Raw genomic sequence first — 17,363 nt, 5'->3', positions numbered from 1 at the left:
GAAATGATGAACTTTCTCTGCCTACACTGTTATGGATGTTGGGACAATTGGAGCTTTTAAAACAGAGATCAATAGATTTTTGTTTGACAATATTATCAAAAAGGAACAAAGCTGCAGATCGGATGGAATTTAAGTTGAGAGGAGAGTGTAAAGGGTCTGCACAGGGAACAAGAAAAGTTCAGTGATTTGGCTGATGGAGTATATATGAGAAAATGTGAGGTTGTTAACTTTGTGGGAAGAATAAAAAAGCAGTATATTATTTAAATGGGGAGAGACAACAGCATGTTGCAATACAGAGGGATCTGCTTGTCCTTGTACACAAATGGCAAAAAAGTTAGCATGCAGGTACAAGTAATTAGGAAGGTAAATGTTGGCCTTTATTGCAAGAGGATAGTGTATAAAAATAGGAGATTTAAGGAGACGTATATACTGACTTTGGAAGGTGTTCATAGAAGGTTCACTAGTTTGATTCCTGGGATGAAGGGGTTGTCTTACGAGGAAAGGATGAGCTGGTTGGGCCTAGACTCAGTGGAGTTTAGAAGAATGAGAGGTGATCCTATTGAAATATGTAATAGTCTGACAGGGTACATGTTTACTTTTGTTGGGAAATTAAGTGGCCTCCCCTATCTTTGGAATTTTCAATCCCAGAGAGCAGTGGAGGTTAGGAGGTTAGGTCACTGAATATACAGTAGTCCCCCTTTATAACGCGGGTGTTGGGGTCCAAGACAGCCACCCGCGTTGTATCCGAGCCGCGGATATCCATGATGGGGGTTTTAAATTTATTTAAAAATCTATGCTAGCGCTTCCCATTGTGAGTCTACGGGGGGCAGGGGGAGAGGGCAGACCCCCGTAGACTCACAATGGGAAGCGCTAGCATAGATTTTTAAATAAATTTAAAACCCCCATCGTGGATCCAATTAAAACAGTGTCAATTTCAGCGGACGGCTCACTTTGATCCAGAGAGGGAAGCTGCTCTCTCACTGAAGCAATCAGCCGGCCGCTGAAATTGACACTGCCCGCTGCTCTCTCCCTCCAATCAGAAATCTCGAGGGAGATTTCATAGAGTGTATGAGGGATTGTTTATTCGAGCAATATGTTATGGAGTCAACTAGGGAACAGGCTATTTTAGATTTAGTATTATGTAACGAAGAAGGGTTGATAAATAGTCTTGTTGTTAAGGACCCTCTTGGAAGGAGTGATCACAGCATGTTAGAATTTCATATTCAGATTGAACGAGCGAAGACAGTGCCATATTAGTTTTAGTGCTGGGCAGGGGTAATTTTACAGGCCTGAGGAAAGAGTTGGCCCAAGCAGACTGGGTACAGATAATTGAGGGGGTAGGCCAGTTGAGGGACAATGGCAGATGTTCAGGGAGATATTAAATACCTCTCAATTAAAGTATATCCCTGAGAGGAAGAATTGTAAAAGGGAGAAAATTGTTCCATGGCTAAACAGGGTCAAGGAACTAAACAAGTCAAGGAAGACATAAAGGCAAAAACTAGGGCATACATACTGCAAAGGTTAGAGATAAGCTGGAGGACTGAGAGAAATTTAAGGTTCAGCAAAAGGCTACTAAAAATAAAATCAAAAGAGTAAAGATGAACTACGGAAGGAAACTAGCAGAAAACATAAACGCTGTTACCAAAAGCTTCCATACGTATATAAAGAGGAAGAGAATAGCTAAAGTAAATGTTGTCCCGTTCGAGGACAATATTGCTGAGGTAATAATGGTGAACAGATGGCAGAGGCACTGAAACAATATTTTGCCTCTGTCTTCACAGTAGAAGATAATAAAAACTTTCCTTACCACAGTTAATGCAGAAGAACTTTGTGCAATAACTATCACTAATAAACTAATGGGACTAAAGGCAGATAAGTCTTTGGGACCTGATGGCCTGCACCTAGGGTATTAAGTGAGGTGGCAGCAGAGATAGTGGATGCATTGGTTATGATATTTCAGAATTCCCAGGATTCTGGAAGGGTGCTAGTGAATTCGAAACACGCTATTATGACGCTGCTATTCAAAAAGGGAGGCAAAAAGTAGGAAACTACAGACCGGTTAGCTTGGCCTCTGTGGTGGGGAAGTTACTGGAATCAATCATTAAGGAGGAGATGACTGAACATTTGGAAAGACAAAGCTCAATCCACCAATGTCAGCATGGTTTTATGAAGAGAAGTCATGCTCGACAAACTTATCATAGAATTTGCAGTGCAGAAGGAGGCCATTCGGCCCATCGAGTCTGCACCGGCTCCCGGAAAGAGCACCCTACCCAAGGTCAACACCTCCACCCTACCCCCATAACTCAGTAATCCCACCCAACACTAAGGGCAATTTTGGACACTAAGGGCAATTTATCATGGCCAATCCACCTAACCCGCACATCTTTGGACTGTGGGAGGAAACCGGAGCACCCGGAGGAAACCCACGCACACACGGGGAGGATGTGCAGACTCCGCACAGACAGTGACCCAAGCCGGAATCGAACCTGGGACCCTGGAGCTGTGAAGCAATTGTGCTATTCACAATGCTACCATGCTGCCCAACTTGCTTTTGCTCTTTGAGAAAGTAACCTATGTAAACCAGATATTACATCAGGAACACTGGAAACAAACACAGATGCCTGGAATCTGATTTAAATGCTGAACATTGCCATCATAATCACATTACTGGGTGTTTTTCTCAGCTCAAATGGAGCTAAGGTACAGAAACATCACCCCAGTGACAACGTTGTTAACATGACCTGAACCGTACAATGGGATTAAGACTTCAAATCATTCGAGAATATTGGTTACTGTGATATTATCATCTGAATGAGGCCTAACCTTTGGTAAACCAGCAGCTAATGTCACTACAAATATTGACTTGTTAGTGTGTTCGACGTTGTTGCAACGTTAACAATCACTATATTGTCCTTCTAATAGCTGTGATAAGGGCATTAACCAACCCAGCACTGTAAGGATAACAACTTAGATTTATATAGCAACTTGGGGCAGCACAGTGGCGTAGTAGTTAGTACAACCTTTCACAACCTCAGTTCATCCTGAAGCACTTTACGGCCAATTAAGTAGTTTTGAAGCATGTTCCGTGTTGTAATGCAGTTACAGTTTTAAAAAAATCAAAGTCACTACTTTTCAATGGGCAGTGAATTGACATATTGAGAAGATACCACTTGAAACAACTTCTGTCCAGCATGCTCAAACAGCAATGTGATAAATGATCAGATAATCAGTCTTATCAATTAGTGCTGTACTTTAGTGATATCGTTTGTAGGATAAACATTGGAGAACTTCACTGTTCTTCTTCAAATATGTCATTGGATCTTTAACATCTACATGAATGGCAGACTCATCTGAAACTGCACCTATGACAGTGCAACATTTCCTCAGTACTGAATAGGGGTCACTGCTGCCTCACGGCGCCGAGGACCCAGGTTCGATCCCGGCCTTGGGTCACTCTGTCCGTGTGGAGCTTGCACATTCTCCCCGTGTCTGCATGGGTCTCACCCCACAACCCAAAGACATGCAGGGTAGGTGGATTGGCCACGATAAATTGCCCCTTAATTGGAATTTTTTTTTTTAAAGTACTGAACAGGGGTATGAACTTGGGTAAGTGTTCCAAGTCTATGGAGTAGAATTTGAACCCACTACAGTTTGACTCTTTAAATCAAAAAGGCCTACCCATTAAATTTAAAGCTGTAGAATTCACAATAATCCCTGGAAATGGGATATATTAGTTATTGGCTGTAAAACAAATAGCTGTTGGAAGAATTCTCAAGACTCAGTCTGGGGCTGTTTCTAATTTGCATGAACAAATTTAAATTCAAAAACTCAAAGCAAATTAGTCAAACTGACAGATGAACACACCAAGAGGGCTTGCGCCTTGGAAGGGTCAGCTCAGAAAGAGAGAGTCTATAAAAATACAAGTGAGCAAAACAATGTCAGCAGAAATGAGCCACATAGAGGTATTACGACAGATAACCAAAGATTTTGGTTTTAAGGAAATTCACAAAGGAAGAATGAGAGGCAAGGAGAAAGAGAAAGTTATGGGTGGAATTCTAGAGCTTAGAAGTTGGGGCAACTGAAAGACAGTCGCCACGTTAGAGCGATTAAAATAGGGATGCAAGAGGGACAAGAAGTGGCGGAGCACAGAGAGTGATGTACGGTCAGGAGAGGATGAGGGCGTGAAGAGATTTTAAAACAAGGATGAGGATTTTAAAATTGGGGCGAAGCCGGACTGGGGGCCACGTTAGGGGTCACTGAGCACAGAAGTGATAGGTGAATGGGACTTTGTGTGAGTTAGGGTAGGAACAGCAGAGTTTTGGATGAGCTCCAGTTTATGAAAAGTACAAGAAGCCAGGAGTAGACTGGAATAGACAAGTGTAGGGATAACAAAGGCCTGGATGAGTTTTCAGCAGCAGATAAGCCTGGTCTGTGTCTGGGACCAGGAATGGCATGTTGTGCCCCTCAAACCTGGTCTTCCATTCAATTAGATCACTGCTGACCCGCACTGGGCTCTCCCCCCAGTGGAAATAGTTTATATCTCCCTGATCAAATTCTTCTCACCCCATGATTTTCAAGGGAATACAAACCGAGTCTCTTCAACCTGCCCCCAGTATTCTGGTGAATCGACACTGCTCCCTCTCCAAGGCCAATGTCTCCACCCTAGTGACTGGGACCATTTAAACGCTCCACTTGTAAGAACAGCTTTTTCTTCCCCCAGATTTTAAAGTTATTTATTTAGAATAACGACCTGAAGAGTACGAAAGGGAGGGGTGACTCCCACAGTCACCTGCTCCAGATTGCAGCCCTGTCCGCCGGGCTGCAGCTCCACATCAAACCCAGGCCCCGCTCCCTCTGACAGGCCGCGGCGCCGATTGCCGGCTTCAGGCCAGACTGGCAGCTCCTCCCCTCGCAGGACAAACTGACTTTGGTCGGCGTTATCGGCACAGCGATGGCCGTCTTCTCAGCCAACGTAGCGATTTCTCGCAGCTCTCTGTTTCCATCAGAAGATCCGCCGGAGCAGGATGTGATGACGGCTCCTCCAGCCGCGAAGCGGCGCTACGAAGTAAACGAATCCTCCAGGCCGTGGGGCGATGCTGCGGAGGCGACGAGTCCTCCAGGCCGGGAGGAGGCGCTGCGGAGGCAACGAGTCCTCCAGGCCGCGGGGCGGCGCTGCGGAGGCGATGAGTCCTCCAGGCCGGGAGGAGGCTCTGCGGAAACGATGAGTCCTCCAGGCCGGGAAGAGGCTCTGTGGAGGGGACGAGTCCTCCAGGCCGGGAGGAGACTCTGCGGAGGCGATGAGTCCTCCAGGCCGGGAGCAGGCTCTGCGGAAGCGATGAGTCCTCCAGGCCGGGAGGAGGCTCTGTGGAGGGGACGAGTCCTCCAGGCCGGGAAGAGGCTCTGTGGAGGGGACGAGTCCTCCAGGCCGGGAGGAGACTCTGCGGAGGCGATGAGTCCTCCAGGCCGGGAGCAGGCTCTGCGGAAGCGATGAGTCCTCCAGGCCGGGAGGAGGCTCTGTGGAGGGGACGAGTCCTCCAGGCCGGGAGCAGGCTCTGCGGAAGCGATGAGTCCTCCAGGCCGGGAGGAGGCTCTGTGGAGGGGACGAGTCCTCCAGGCCGGGAGGAGGCTCTGCGGAAGCGATGAGTCCTCCAGTCCGGGGGGCGGCGCTGGAATATAAAGTGAAATGGAAGAAAATAATGCTGCAGGGCGTTGAGAAAATGTTTGGACTAATAATTAGGAATGAGAATGAGTCCGCCTGGATAGATTTTGAGCATAGTTTCCTTGATCATCACAATTTATTTTCCTCCTGTGAAATGAATAGCTTTTTGAGGTTATGTTTTTTGAGTATCAGTTTCTTTACTGATAACTCAACCAGGAGTCTATTGGTTAATTATGAGAGTGGATAGTGGAAACCTAGATTTTCTGACTGGGGTCATTTCAATCTTGACCGTCACCCATTTATTATAACGAGTTATTATGGACGTTGGAATAATACCAATCAACAAATCTGGGCTTTAGTTTAATGGCCCTTTAGGTAGTGCTTACCCATTAGATAGTGGATAACCTTCGAGCCAAGCCTAATCCTCTCCACTCACCCAATATCTAATTTCATACACACATACACTTTCTAAAATAGATCCATGATTATCTTTGTGTCTCCATGAATCAAAAATTAATGTGGACATTGCTGCAAGCAAATCAGGAGAATAAGATCATGTTAGAGAAAATTGTGAATTTTTTTTCAATTTCTTTTAAAGTGTTTGATTATTAGTATTGGAGAGGTGGAACACGAAAGCCTCTAGGTAACTGTGAGGGCATGTGCTGAAACTTCTGGCAATATATTCAATCAGAGTTGTGAATAATAAAGATTATTTATTGGTTGGCAATGTTTATTACTGTATCTCGCTGAGCGACATGGTGGCACAGTGATTAGCACTCTTGCCTCAGTGCTAGATCCTCTACACGCGGCTTTTTTCCGCTTATCCAGGACGCGCCGACCTACAATGAAGCCATGGCGCTATTGAAAGAGAATTACGCTCAGCGGACTAACACGCTTTATGCTAGGCACGTCCTCTCAACTCGTAGTCAACTCCGTGGTGAGTCAAAAGAAGATTTCTGGCGTGCCCTAATTCCCCTGGTCAGAGACTGTGACTGTCAGGCCGTCACGGTCACGGAACACTCGAATTTACTCATGCGGGACGCTTTCGTTACGGGGATTGCGTCAGATCACATCCGGCAGCGACTTTTAGAGGGGGCCACGCTCGACCTCGCGGCAACCAAAAAGCTGGTGCGATCGATGACGGTCGCCTCGCGCAATATCCAGGCCAACATCCTGGCCGCGCGGCCCACCCCTCCTACGCATCATGGACCCCGCAGACGGCCGCCCCATCGGGGACCCCACTCAGCCAACCCTACGCCTGTTCCACGTGCCAACCAGCCAACACCGGGGGCTCCAGATGTTACTTCTCTGGGCAGCCAAAACACCCCCGCCAACGCTGCCCGGTCCGGAGCGCCCTTTCCAAGGTCTGCGGCAAAAAGGGGCACTTCGCTCTGGTGTGCCAGGCTCGCTCAGTTGCCGCTATTGCTTCGATCCCCCCCACGTACGAACAGTGGGCGCCAACATCTTCCCCCCCCCCCCGCGGACCACGCACACAGCCAGTGGGCGCCACCATCTTCCCCTCCCCAGACCACGTGCGACCCATGGGCGCCACCATCTTGATCAACCTCCGCCACCATCTTGTCTCCCCCACAGCACGTGGGCGTCACCATCGTTCCAGGACCTGTGCCCCCGGGGCACCTCATTGTCTGAAACCAGCGATGACCAGTTGCGACTCTCTTCAGTCACGATCGACCAGTCTCGCCTGCACAATCTAGCAACTGCCTCCAAAAGCGTGAAGATTGATGGGCACGAGATCTCCTGTCTGCTGGACTCCGGGAGCACCTAGAGCTTCATACATCCCGATACAGTAAGGCGCTGCTCCCTCGCGGTACACCCCGTCAATCGGAGAATCTCCCTAGCCTCCAGGTCCCACTCCGTGGCGATCCGGGGGTACTCCATAGCCACGCTCACTATCCAGGGCGTAGAGTTCAGCGGCTTCCGCCTCTACGTCCTCCCCAACCTCTGCGCTGCCCTGCTACTCGGCCTGGAATTCCAGTGCAACCTCCAGAGCCTAACACTGAAATTCGGCGGGCCCCTACCACCCCTTACTGTGCGCGGCCTCGCGACCCTAAAGGTCGACCCACTTTCCCTATTCGCAGACCTAACCCCGGATTGCAAACCCATCGCCACCAGGAGCAGACGGTACAGCGCCCAGGACGGGACCTTCATCAGGTCCGAGGTCCAGCGGTTGCTTCGGGAAGGCATCATCGAGGCCAGCAATAGCCCAAGTGGTCATGGTGATAACGGGGGAGAAACACAGAATGGTCATGGACTACAGCCAGGCCATCAAGCGGTACATGCAGCTCGACACGTACGCCCTCCCATGCATATCTGATATGGTCAATCAGATTGCACAGTACCGGGTCTTCTCAACTGTAGACCTTTTTAAAAAAATGATTTTTATTCAAATTTTTCAACAACAAATTTTCTCCTAACAATAAAATAAACAAGGCGTAGAAAAAACAGAAACCAAGACCCCTCCCCCCATACAAAGCAATAAATTAACAACACAAAAAGAAAGAAAAAAAGTAACAAACACATAGTTACAAAACAAACACCCTTAACAGACTGACCTCCCACACCTGTCCTTACCCCTAAAGAACGGGCTCAGCCTAGTCCCAGTCATGTGCGCCCTATGCAGCACCTTCAGCTGAATTAAGCTGAGCCGAGCGCAAGAAGAGGATGAATTCACCCTCCCCAGGGCGTCTGCCCACATCTCCTCGTCGATCTCCTCCCCCAGCTCCGCCTCCCACTTCGCTTTCAGCTCCTCCACCGAGGCCTCCTCCCCCTCCTGCATCACCTGATAAATTGCCGAGATCCTACCCTCACCGACCCACGTCCCCGAGAGCACCCTATCCTGCACCCTCCTTGGCGGCAGTTCGCGGAGATTCCGCCACCTGCCGCCTAACAAACGCCCTAACCTGCATATACCTGAAAGCATTCCTGGGGGGAAGACCCCACTTCCCCACCAACTCCTCTAAAGTCGCAAACCTCCCGTCGAGGAAGAGGTCCCCCATCCGCCTGATGCCTGCCCTGTGCCAACTCAAAAACCCACCATCTATTCTCCCTGGTGCAAACCGATGGTTGCCCCGTATCGGTGTCCAGATTGAGGCCTTCACTTCCCCCCTATGCAGCCTCCACTGGCCCCAAATTTTGAGGGAAGCCACCACTACTGGACTTGTAGAATACCTTGCCGGGGGGAGTGGGAGCGGGGCCGTCACCAGTGCCCCCAAAGTCGTGCCCACACAGGATGCCACCTCCATCCTCTTCCATGCGGCTCCCTCCCCCTCCATCACCCACCTATGGATCATCGCCACATTTGCAGCCCAGTAATACCCACGCAGGTTGGGCAACGCCAAACCACGCACCTCCCTGCCTCGCTCCAAGAATACCCTCCTCACTCTCAGGGCCTTCCACGCCCACACGAACCCCAGAATACTCTTATTCACCCTCCTAAAAAAGCCTTTGGGATCAAGATGGGGAGACAGTGGAAGAGAAACAAAAACCTCGGGAGCACCGTCATCTTAACCGACTGGACCCTGCCTGCCAAAGAGAGTGGCAGCGCGTCCCACCTCCTGAACACCTCCTCCATCTGTTCCACCAGCCTCAAAAAGTTTAGCCTATGAAGGGCCCCCCAGCTCCTGGCAATCTGGATACCCAGATATCTAAAGCTCCTCTCCGCCCTCTTCAACGGGAGTTCTCCTATCTCTCTCTCCTAGTCCCCCACATGCAGCACAAACAGCTCACTCTTTCCCACATTGAGCTTATAGCCCGAGAAATCCCCAAACTCCCCAAGTATCCTCAACACCTCAGGCATCCCCCCCGCCGGGTCCGCAATGTACAACAGTAAATCATCTGCGTACAATGACAGCCGATGCTCCTTCCCCCCCCCCCCCCCCCCGCACAATCCCCCTCCAGGTCTTCGATTCCCTCAGCGCCATGCCCAGGGGTTCAATCACTCACGCGAAGAGCAGGGGAGACAAGGGGCACCCCTGCCTCGTCCCCCGGGACAACCGAAAATCCTCTGACCTCCTCCCGTTTGTCACCACGCTCGCTACCGGAGCACTATACAGCAGCTTCACCCACCTAATGAATCCCTCACCAAACCCAAATCTCATCAGCACCTCCCACAGGTAGCTCCACTCCACCCTTTCGAAGGCCTCCTCCGCATCCATCGATGCTACTATTTCCGCCTCCCCATCCGCCGCTGATATCATTATAAAATTAAGTAGCCGCCGCACATTGACATTGAGCTGCCTCCTCTTCACAAACCCCATTTGGTCCTCATGGATAACCATCGGAACCACATCTTCCAGCCTCCTGGACAGTATCTTAGCCAACAACTTTGCGTCCACGTTGAGGAGCGAGATTGGCCTGTAAGACCCACACTGGAGGGGGTCCTTATCCCGCTTCAGAATCAGTAAAATTATTGCCCTGGACATCGTCGGGGGCAAAGCCCCCCCCCCCCCCCCCCCCCCCCGCCTCATGCAGGGTCCAGCAGGTCTGAGAACTTCTTATAAAACTCCACCGGAAACCCATCGGGTCCCGGTGCTTTCCCTGTCTGCATGCACCCCAGCGCCTCAATCAGCTCCTCTAACTCGATTGGGGCCCCCAGCCCCTCCACCCGCTCCTCCTCCACTCTTGGGAACTCCAGCTTCTCCAGAAAGCGGTCCATCCCGCCCCCTTCCCTAGGGAGCACCTGATGTGACCATCAATTCACTAGACACACGATTGGAAGTAAACTGTGGTTTTAATAGTCTTACAACTGAGCCAGCCTGCGACCAGAGGAACTGAGAGCAGGCTTACGGCTGCAGTACTTTATACTTCCGGTTAGTGGGAGGGGCCATGGGCGGAGCCAAGGGTGAAGCCCAGTACAAGCTCCTCATCTCCCCCTATGGGCAGAGCCGTGCAACGGCTCATATACAGAGCCCACAAGGACATAATACAACGCAATGCAATACAGTGTGAATTACAATGCAGCATAATTCACCACATTCACCCCCTGTAAAAAAAATCAAGTCCAGCGGGGGTGACGGTCTACAAATTGAGCCGGTCCGGTGGCCGAGTCGTCCTTTGGGATCGGCGGAGCACTGGGGTTGCAGCCTCTTCGAGTGGCTGGGTGGTGGCGGTCGGTGAGTGTACTCCGGGGGTGTTTCGGCCCAAGCTTCATTCCTGACCGGTGCGACGAGCGACGGGGGCGCAGGAAACCTATAGACGCGGGGGCGCCGAGCGTGGGCAGTGAACCCATAGGCGCAGGGGCGCAGTGCATGGGGGGTTGGGTGGGGTGTAGTGTGAGGGGTACCTCGGCGGTGGTGGTGGTGGAGTTGGATCCTGCAGGCGCCAGGTCCCGGAGGGAAACGGTGTCCTGACAGCCGTCAGGGTATTCAATGAAGGCATATTGGGGGTTCGAATGAAGTAGTAGCACTCTCTCTACTAGCGTGTCTGTTTTGTGTGCCCGGACGTGCTTCCGGAGGAGAACCAGGCCCGGTGTCCTCAACCAGGATGGGAGCGAAGCCCCCCGTGGTAGTGCCCCTAGAGAAAACAAATAGTCGTTTGTGCGGGGTCTGGTTGGTGGCGGTGCATAGGAGGGACCTAATAGCATGGAGCGCGTCGGGAAGGACCTCCTGCCAGTGAGAGGTCGGAAGATTCCTGGACCGGAGGGTCAGTAGGACGGTCTTCCAGACCGTCGCATTCTCCCTCTCCACCTGCCCGTTCCCCCTGGGGTTGTAGTTGGTAGTCCTGCTCGAGGCGATGCCCTTGTCGAGCAGGTACTGACGCAGCTCGTCGCTCATAAAGGACGAACCCCTGTTGCTGTGTACGTAGCTGGGGAAACTGAACACTGTGCAGGGCTCTGATGACAGTGTGGGAGGTCATATCGGGGCACGGGATGGCAAACGGGAAGCGGGAGAATTCGTCGATGACGTTCAGAAAGTACACATTTCCATTGGTCGAGGGGAGTGGCCCTTTGAAATCGATGCTCAAGAGTTCAAAGGGCCAGGAGGCCTTTACCAGGTGCACCTTGTCTGGTCTATAGAAGCGCGGTTTGCACTCCGCGCAGATCGGGCAATCCCTGGTGATGGCTTTTACCTCTTTGGTGGAGAAAGGCAGATTTCGGGCTTTGACGTAGTGGGCGAGCCGGGTGACCCCCAGGTGGCAGAGGTCATTGTGGATAGCTTTCAGGCAGTCGTCCTGCGCGCTGGCGCACGTGCCGCGGGACAGGGCATCTGGGGGCTCGTTGAGCTTCCCCGGTCGATACATAATATCTTAATTGTAGGTGGAGAGTTCGATCCTCCACCGCAGGATTTTATCATTTTAAATTTTGCCCCTTTGCGAGTTGTCAAACATTAAGACAACCGATCTTTGGTCAGTGATGAGGGTAAACCTCTTACCTGCGAGGTAGTGCCTTCAGTGCCGTACGGCTTCCACGATGGCTTGAGCTTCTTTTTCGACCAAGGAGTGTCGAAGTTCCGAAGCGGAGAGGGTTCGGGAGAAGAAGGCGACTGGTCTCCCTGCCTGATTCAGATTGGCTGCGAGAGCAACCGCTGAGGCGTCGCTTTCCACCTGGAAGGGGACGGATTCATCAACAGCCCGCATGGAAGCTTTGGCGATGTTCTCCTTGATGCAGTTGAAGGCCTGGCGAGCCTCAGCTGATAGAGGAAAGAGTGTGGCCTTAAATAGTGGGCGAGCTTTGTCCGCATACTGAGGGACCCACTGGGCATAATAAGAGAAAACTCCCAGGCACCTCTTGAGGGCCCTGGGACAATGAGGGAGAGGGAGTTGTAAGTGGGGGCGCATACGGTCCGGGTCGGGGGCCAGGACCCCGTTTTCCACGACATAGCCGAGGATGGCTAGCCTGGTAGTGTGGAAAACGCATTTCTCCGTATTATAAGTGAGATTAAGTTTCTGGGCAGTTTGGAGAAATCGGTGGAGGTTGGCGTTGTGGTCCTGCTGGTCATAGCCGCAGATGGTGACATTATCCAAGTACGGAAACGTGGCCCGCAGCCCATACTGGTCCACCATTTGGTCCATTGCTCGTTGGAACACCGAGACCCCATTCGTGACGCCAAAGGGGACCCGGAGGAAATGGAAGAGGCGGCCATCTGCCTCGAACACCGTGTAGTGGCGGTCTTAGCCTCACCTGATCCGCCACCTTAAGGTGCGTCTCCTGGAGCATGGCTATGTCCGCTCCCAGCCCCTTCAAGTGCGCCAAGACAGGGGACCGCTTCACCGGCCCATTCAGCCACCTCACGTTCCATGTGACCAGCCGAATCGGGGGGGTCGTCCCCCGACCTCTGCGCCGGTCAGTCATGACTCTCCCTCGGCTCACCAAGTGTCCACAAAACCCCCCAGGCCTGTTCCCCACGGTGGCAGACCCTCCTCCCAACTCCCAACTCCCCCCATCGCCAGCAGTTCCCCTTCAGCCCCTCCAGCAGCAACCCGATACCTCCCCCCTATTCTCCCCGACCCCCACCCCTAGCTAGGGCCCCCCCCAGCTGCGTAATCCCATCCATCGTATTTCCGTAAGTCAGCCAACTCCTGCTGACCCCGACTGCTCCCGCCACCCCAATGACCCTCCCCAGTGCAACACAACCATCACTCCCCCCACCCAGTGCCCATCACGTCCACTGCGCCTCCAGCGCGGGAAGAAAGCCAACTCAGACCCCCCCCCGACCCAACACGCGGGAAAAAGAAGGGCGCGTGACCCAGCAGGCCTGCGAACAGCTCCCCAGCCCTCCACCCGTGAAAACACAAGAAAGCACCAAAATGAATAAATAAGAGCCCCAAAAACGCGAAAAAGCAAAAGGACATTAACAACCACAACCAGAAAAACGAAAGGATACCAAGGAGGACAAGGCCTCCGGACTATGTACATCAGTCCCCAGCCCCCCAGTCCTCAGTTTGAGTCCAACTTCCCTGCCTGGACGAAGGCCCAGGCATCCTCCGGGGAATCGAAGTAGAGCTGGCGGTCTTTGTAAGTGACCCAGAGGCGTGCCAGCTGTAACAGGCCAAACTTCACCCCTTTCTTGTGAAGCACCGCCTTCGTCCGATTAAAACCAGCCCTTCTCTTTGCCACCTCCGCACTCCAGTCCTGATAAATCCGAATCTTTGCATTCTCCCACTTGCTTCTCCTCTCCCTCTTCGCCCATCTCAGCACACACTCACGGTCAACGAAGCGGTGAAAATGGACCAGCCCCGCCGTAGGTTGCTCATTCGGCTTGGGCTTCCTCATCAGCACCCGATGGTCATCCTCCAGCTCCAAGGGCCCCTGGAATGATTCCGCGCCCATGAGCGAGTTCAACATCACAGCCACATAGGACCCCAAATCCGAACCTTCCAGCCCCTCCAGGAGGCCCAGGATCCGCAAGTTCTTCCGACGGGAGCGGTTCTCCATCTCCTCCAACCTCGCTTGCCATTTCTTGTGGAGCGCCTCGTGCAACTCCACCTTCACTGCTAGGCCTAGGATTTTGTCCTCGCTCTCCCGAGGCCTTTTGCCATAGCTCCAGGATCTCGACACCTTGGGCCGTCTGAGTCGCCATGAGCTTGTCCAGCGAGGCCTTAAAGGGTTCCAAAAGCTCAGCCTTCAGCTCTCTGAAGCAGCGCTGAAGCTGCTCCTGCGCCCACTGCTGCCACGCTGCCGGCTCCCCGCCCGCCGCCATCTTGTTTCTCCTGCCTCACACCTTTCTCTGCTCCAAAGCCGATTTTGTAATCGCTCCGATCCTGGTCCAGTCCATCCACCGGCAGAAAAGCGCAGTGGATGTGTTCCCACACCGGGAAAAGTCTAACCAGCACCACAACGGGCCCTTAAAAGAGCCCAAAAGGCCGAAAATAGCGGGTGCTACCGAACGTGCGGCTTAGCTCCACATCACCGCAACCGGAAGTCCTCAACTGTCGACCTAAAATCTGCCTACCACCAGCTCCCTATCCGTAAGGCAGACTGCCCATACACTGCCTTAGAGGCAGATGGCCGCCTCTGCCATTTTCTTAGGGTTCCCTTCGGCGTCACCAACGGGGTCTCGGACTTCCAAAGGGAGATGGACCGAATGGTCGACTGGTAGCGGCTGCGGGCCACTTTCCCGTACCTAGACAATGTCACCTCTGCGGCCACGATCAGCAGGGCCATGATGCCAACCTTGCCAAATTTCTCCGCACCGCCGCTCTCCTAAACCTTACTTATAACAAGGAGAAGTGCGTATTCAGCACGAACCGCTTAGCCATCCTCAGCTATGTGGTCCAGGCGAAGTTCTGGGGCTCGACCCCGACCGCATACGCCCCTCATGGAACTCCCCCCTTCCCCACTGCCACAAGGCCCTCAAACACTGCCTGGGGTTATTTTACTATGCCCAGTGGGTTTCATACTATGCGGACAAGGCCCGCCCACTCAACCAGTCCACCCTTTTCCCCCTGACGGCCGAGGCTCAACAGGCCTTCAACCGTATTAGGGCCGACATCGCCAAGGCCGCGATGCATGCAGTCGACGAGACATTACCCTTTCAAGTGGAGAGCAACGCATCAGACATCGTTCTAGTCGCCACCCTCAACCAGGCAGGCAGGCCCGTGGCATTCTTTTCACAAACCCTTCATGCCTCCGAAATTTGGCACTCCTCCGTCGAAGAAGAGGCCCAGGCCATCGTTGAAGCTGTGCAGCATTGAAGGCATTACCTGGCCGGCAGGAGATTCACTCTCCTCACTGACCAACGGTCGGTAGCCTTCATGTTTAACAACACACTGCGGGGCAAGATCAAAAATGATAAAATCTTGAGGTGGAGGATCGAGCTCTCCATCTACAACTACGAGATTTTGTATCGCCCCGGCAAGCTCAACGAGCTCCCCGATGCCCTATCCCGAGGTACATGTGCCAGCGCACAGGTGGACCGACTCCGGACTCTGCACGACAACCTTTGTCACCCTGGAGTCACACGGTTGTACCCCTTCATTAAGGCCCGCAATCTGCCCTACTCCGTCGAGGAAGTCAGGGCCATCACCAGAGACTGCCAGATCTGTGCGAATTGCAAACCGCACTTCTACCAGCCAGACCGTGCGCGCCTGGTGAAGGCCTCCCGCCCCTTTGAACACCTCAGCGTGAACTTCAGCGTCCCCTCCACCGACCGGAACACGTATTTCCTCAATGTGGTCGATGAGTACTCCAGATTCCCCTTTGCCATCCCATGCCCTCACATGATGTCTGCCACTGTCATCAAAGCCCGCAACACCATCTTCGCTCTGTTTGGCTTCCCTGCCTACATCCACAGTGACAAGGGCTCCTCGTTCATGAGCGATGAGCTGCGTCAGTTCCTGCTCCACAAGGGTATCACCTCGAGCAGGACGACCAGCTATAACCCCCGGGGAAACGGACAGGTGGAGAGGGAGAACGGGACGGTCTGGAGGGCTGTCCAACTGGTCCTACAGTCCAGAAATTGCCCGGCCTCCCGCTGGCAGGAGGTCCTCCCTGATGCACTGCACTCCATTCGGTCACTCCTATGCACTGCAACTAACGACACACTCCATGAACGTCTCTTTGCCTTCCCCAGGAAGTCCACCTCCGGGGTGTCGCTCCCGACTTGGCTCGCAGCTCCAGGACCCGTACTCCTCTGTAAGCACGTACGACTCCACAAGGCAAACCCGTTGGTGGAAAGGGTGCAGTTACTCCACACCAACCCCCAGTATGCCTACGTAGCGTACCCCAACGGCCGCCAAGATACTGTCTCTCTCAGGGACCTGGCACCAGCAGGTTCCGTACACACACACCCCCCCAGCCCGGCACCACCCTCCCATCCCCTGGCGCACCCAGCAGCAACCCCCCCAGGACCCTCCGTCCTTCCCCTGCCCCGCCCGAGGATGAAGAGGATCTCGGCAAGCTCCTGGAGTCACCAAGGACCCGACCGATGCCAGAATTGCCGCCACCACTGCGTCGCTCCCAACGTCAGATCAAGGCTCCGGACCGGCTAAACCTGTAATTGGTTCTGGACTCAAAATGTTTTCTCTGTATATTAAACTTGCTCTGTATATAGTTCTCCACCACCCCACCGGACTCAATTTTAACAGGGGGTGAATGTGGTAGTAACCACTGCTGTATATATGGTAAGGCCCTGTACTACAGGTATGGGGGTAGTCCCTGCCTGCTGGCTCTGCCCAGTAGGCGGAGTGTAAATATGTGTGCTCCTTGTACAGAAGCCATTTTGCCAGCTGCTGTAGGAGGCCACACATCTTAGTGTAATAAAGCCTCAATTGTATTCAACTCTCGTCTTTGTGCAATTGATCGTGCATCATTGCCCAAGTTTGGAACCTGAATATTTAAGGGTATTTATCATATTGGAAGGACTGAAAGAAAGGAAGAGGAGGTTGGGGAGCTCTGCCAATAAAGAATGAGATCAGTACAGCAGTGAGAAATGATCTTGGCACGGAAGCTTTAAATTTAGAATCAGGTTAGGTAGAGGTACGAAATAGCAAATTAAGGAAGTCACTAGTGGGAGTAGTTTAAAAGCCCCCTAACAGTAGCTACACTGTAGTATGAATCAAAAAATAATGGAGCTTGTAAAAAAAAGATACTGTATTAATCATGGGTATTTTTAATCTTCAAATAAATTGGACAAATCAAATTGGCTAAGGTAGCCTGGAGGATGACTCAATAGAGTGTATCGATAGTTTTTTTTTAGAACAAAACATTCTGGAACCAACATGGTAACAGGCTTCTTTAGACCTAGTA

The 17,363-nt window shown here is 52.3% G+C and overlaps 1 protein-coding gene across 4 annotated transcripts in view; it reads right to left on the bottom strand.

The window, feature by feature from the left end:
* The window catches only part of ical1 (islet cell autoantigen 1-like), a 185,919-nt gene extending 180,423 nt beyond the window's left edge, over positions 1–5,496 (bottom strand). The window contains exon 1 of one of the 4 annotated variants that reach the window (XM_038786907.1): positions 4,790–5,496. The gene's annotated coding sequence lies outside the window, so the exon portion shown is untranslated. Of the gene's footprint in view, positions 1–4,750 lie in introns of all 4 variants that reach the window. The other 3 variants (XM_038786891.1, XM_038786882.1, XM_038786898.1) reach the window with 3 other exon arrangements.
* Positions 5,497–17,363: the final 11,867 nt, after the last annotated feature.

This window comes from Scyliorhinus canicula, chromosome 2, assembly GCF_902713615.1.
Source record: "Scyliorhinus canicula chromosome 2, sScyCan1.1, whole genome shotgun sequence".
In the NCBI taxonomy this organism is placed as follows: Eukaryota; Metazoa; Chordata; class Chondrichthyes; order Carcharhiniformes; family Scyliorhinidae; genus Scyliorhinus; species Scyliorhinus canicula.
Note: the sequence above shows the minus strand (reverse complement) of the source record. Positions and strands in the feature narration are given on the sequence as shown.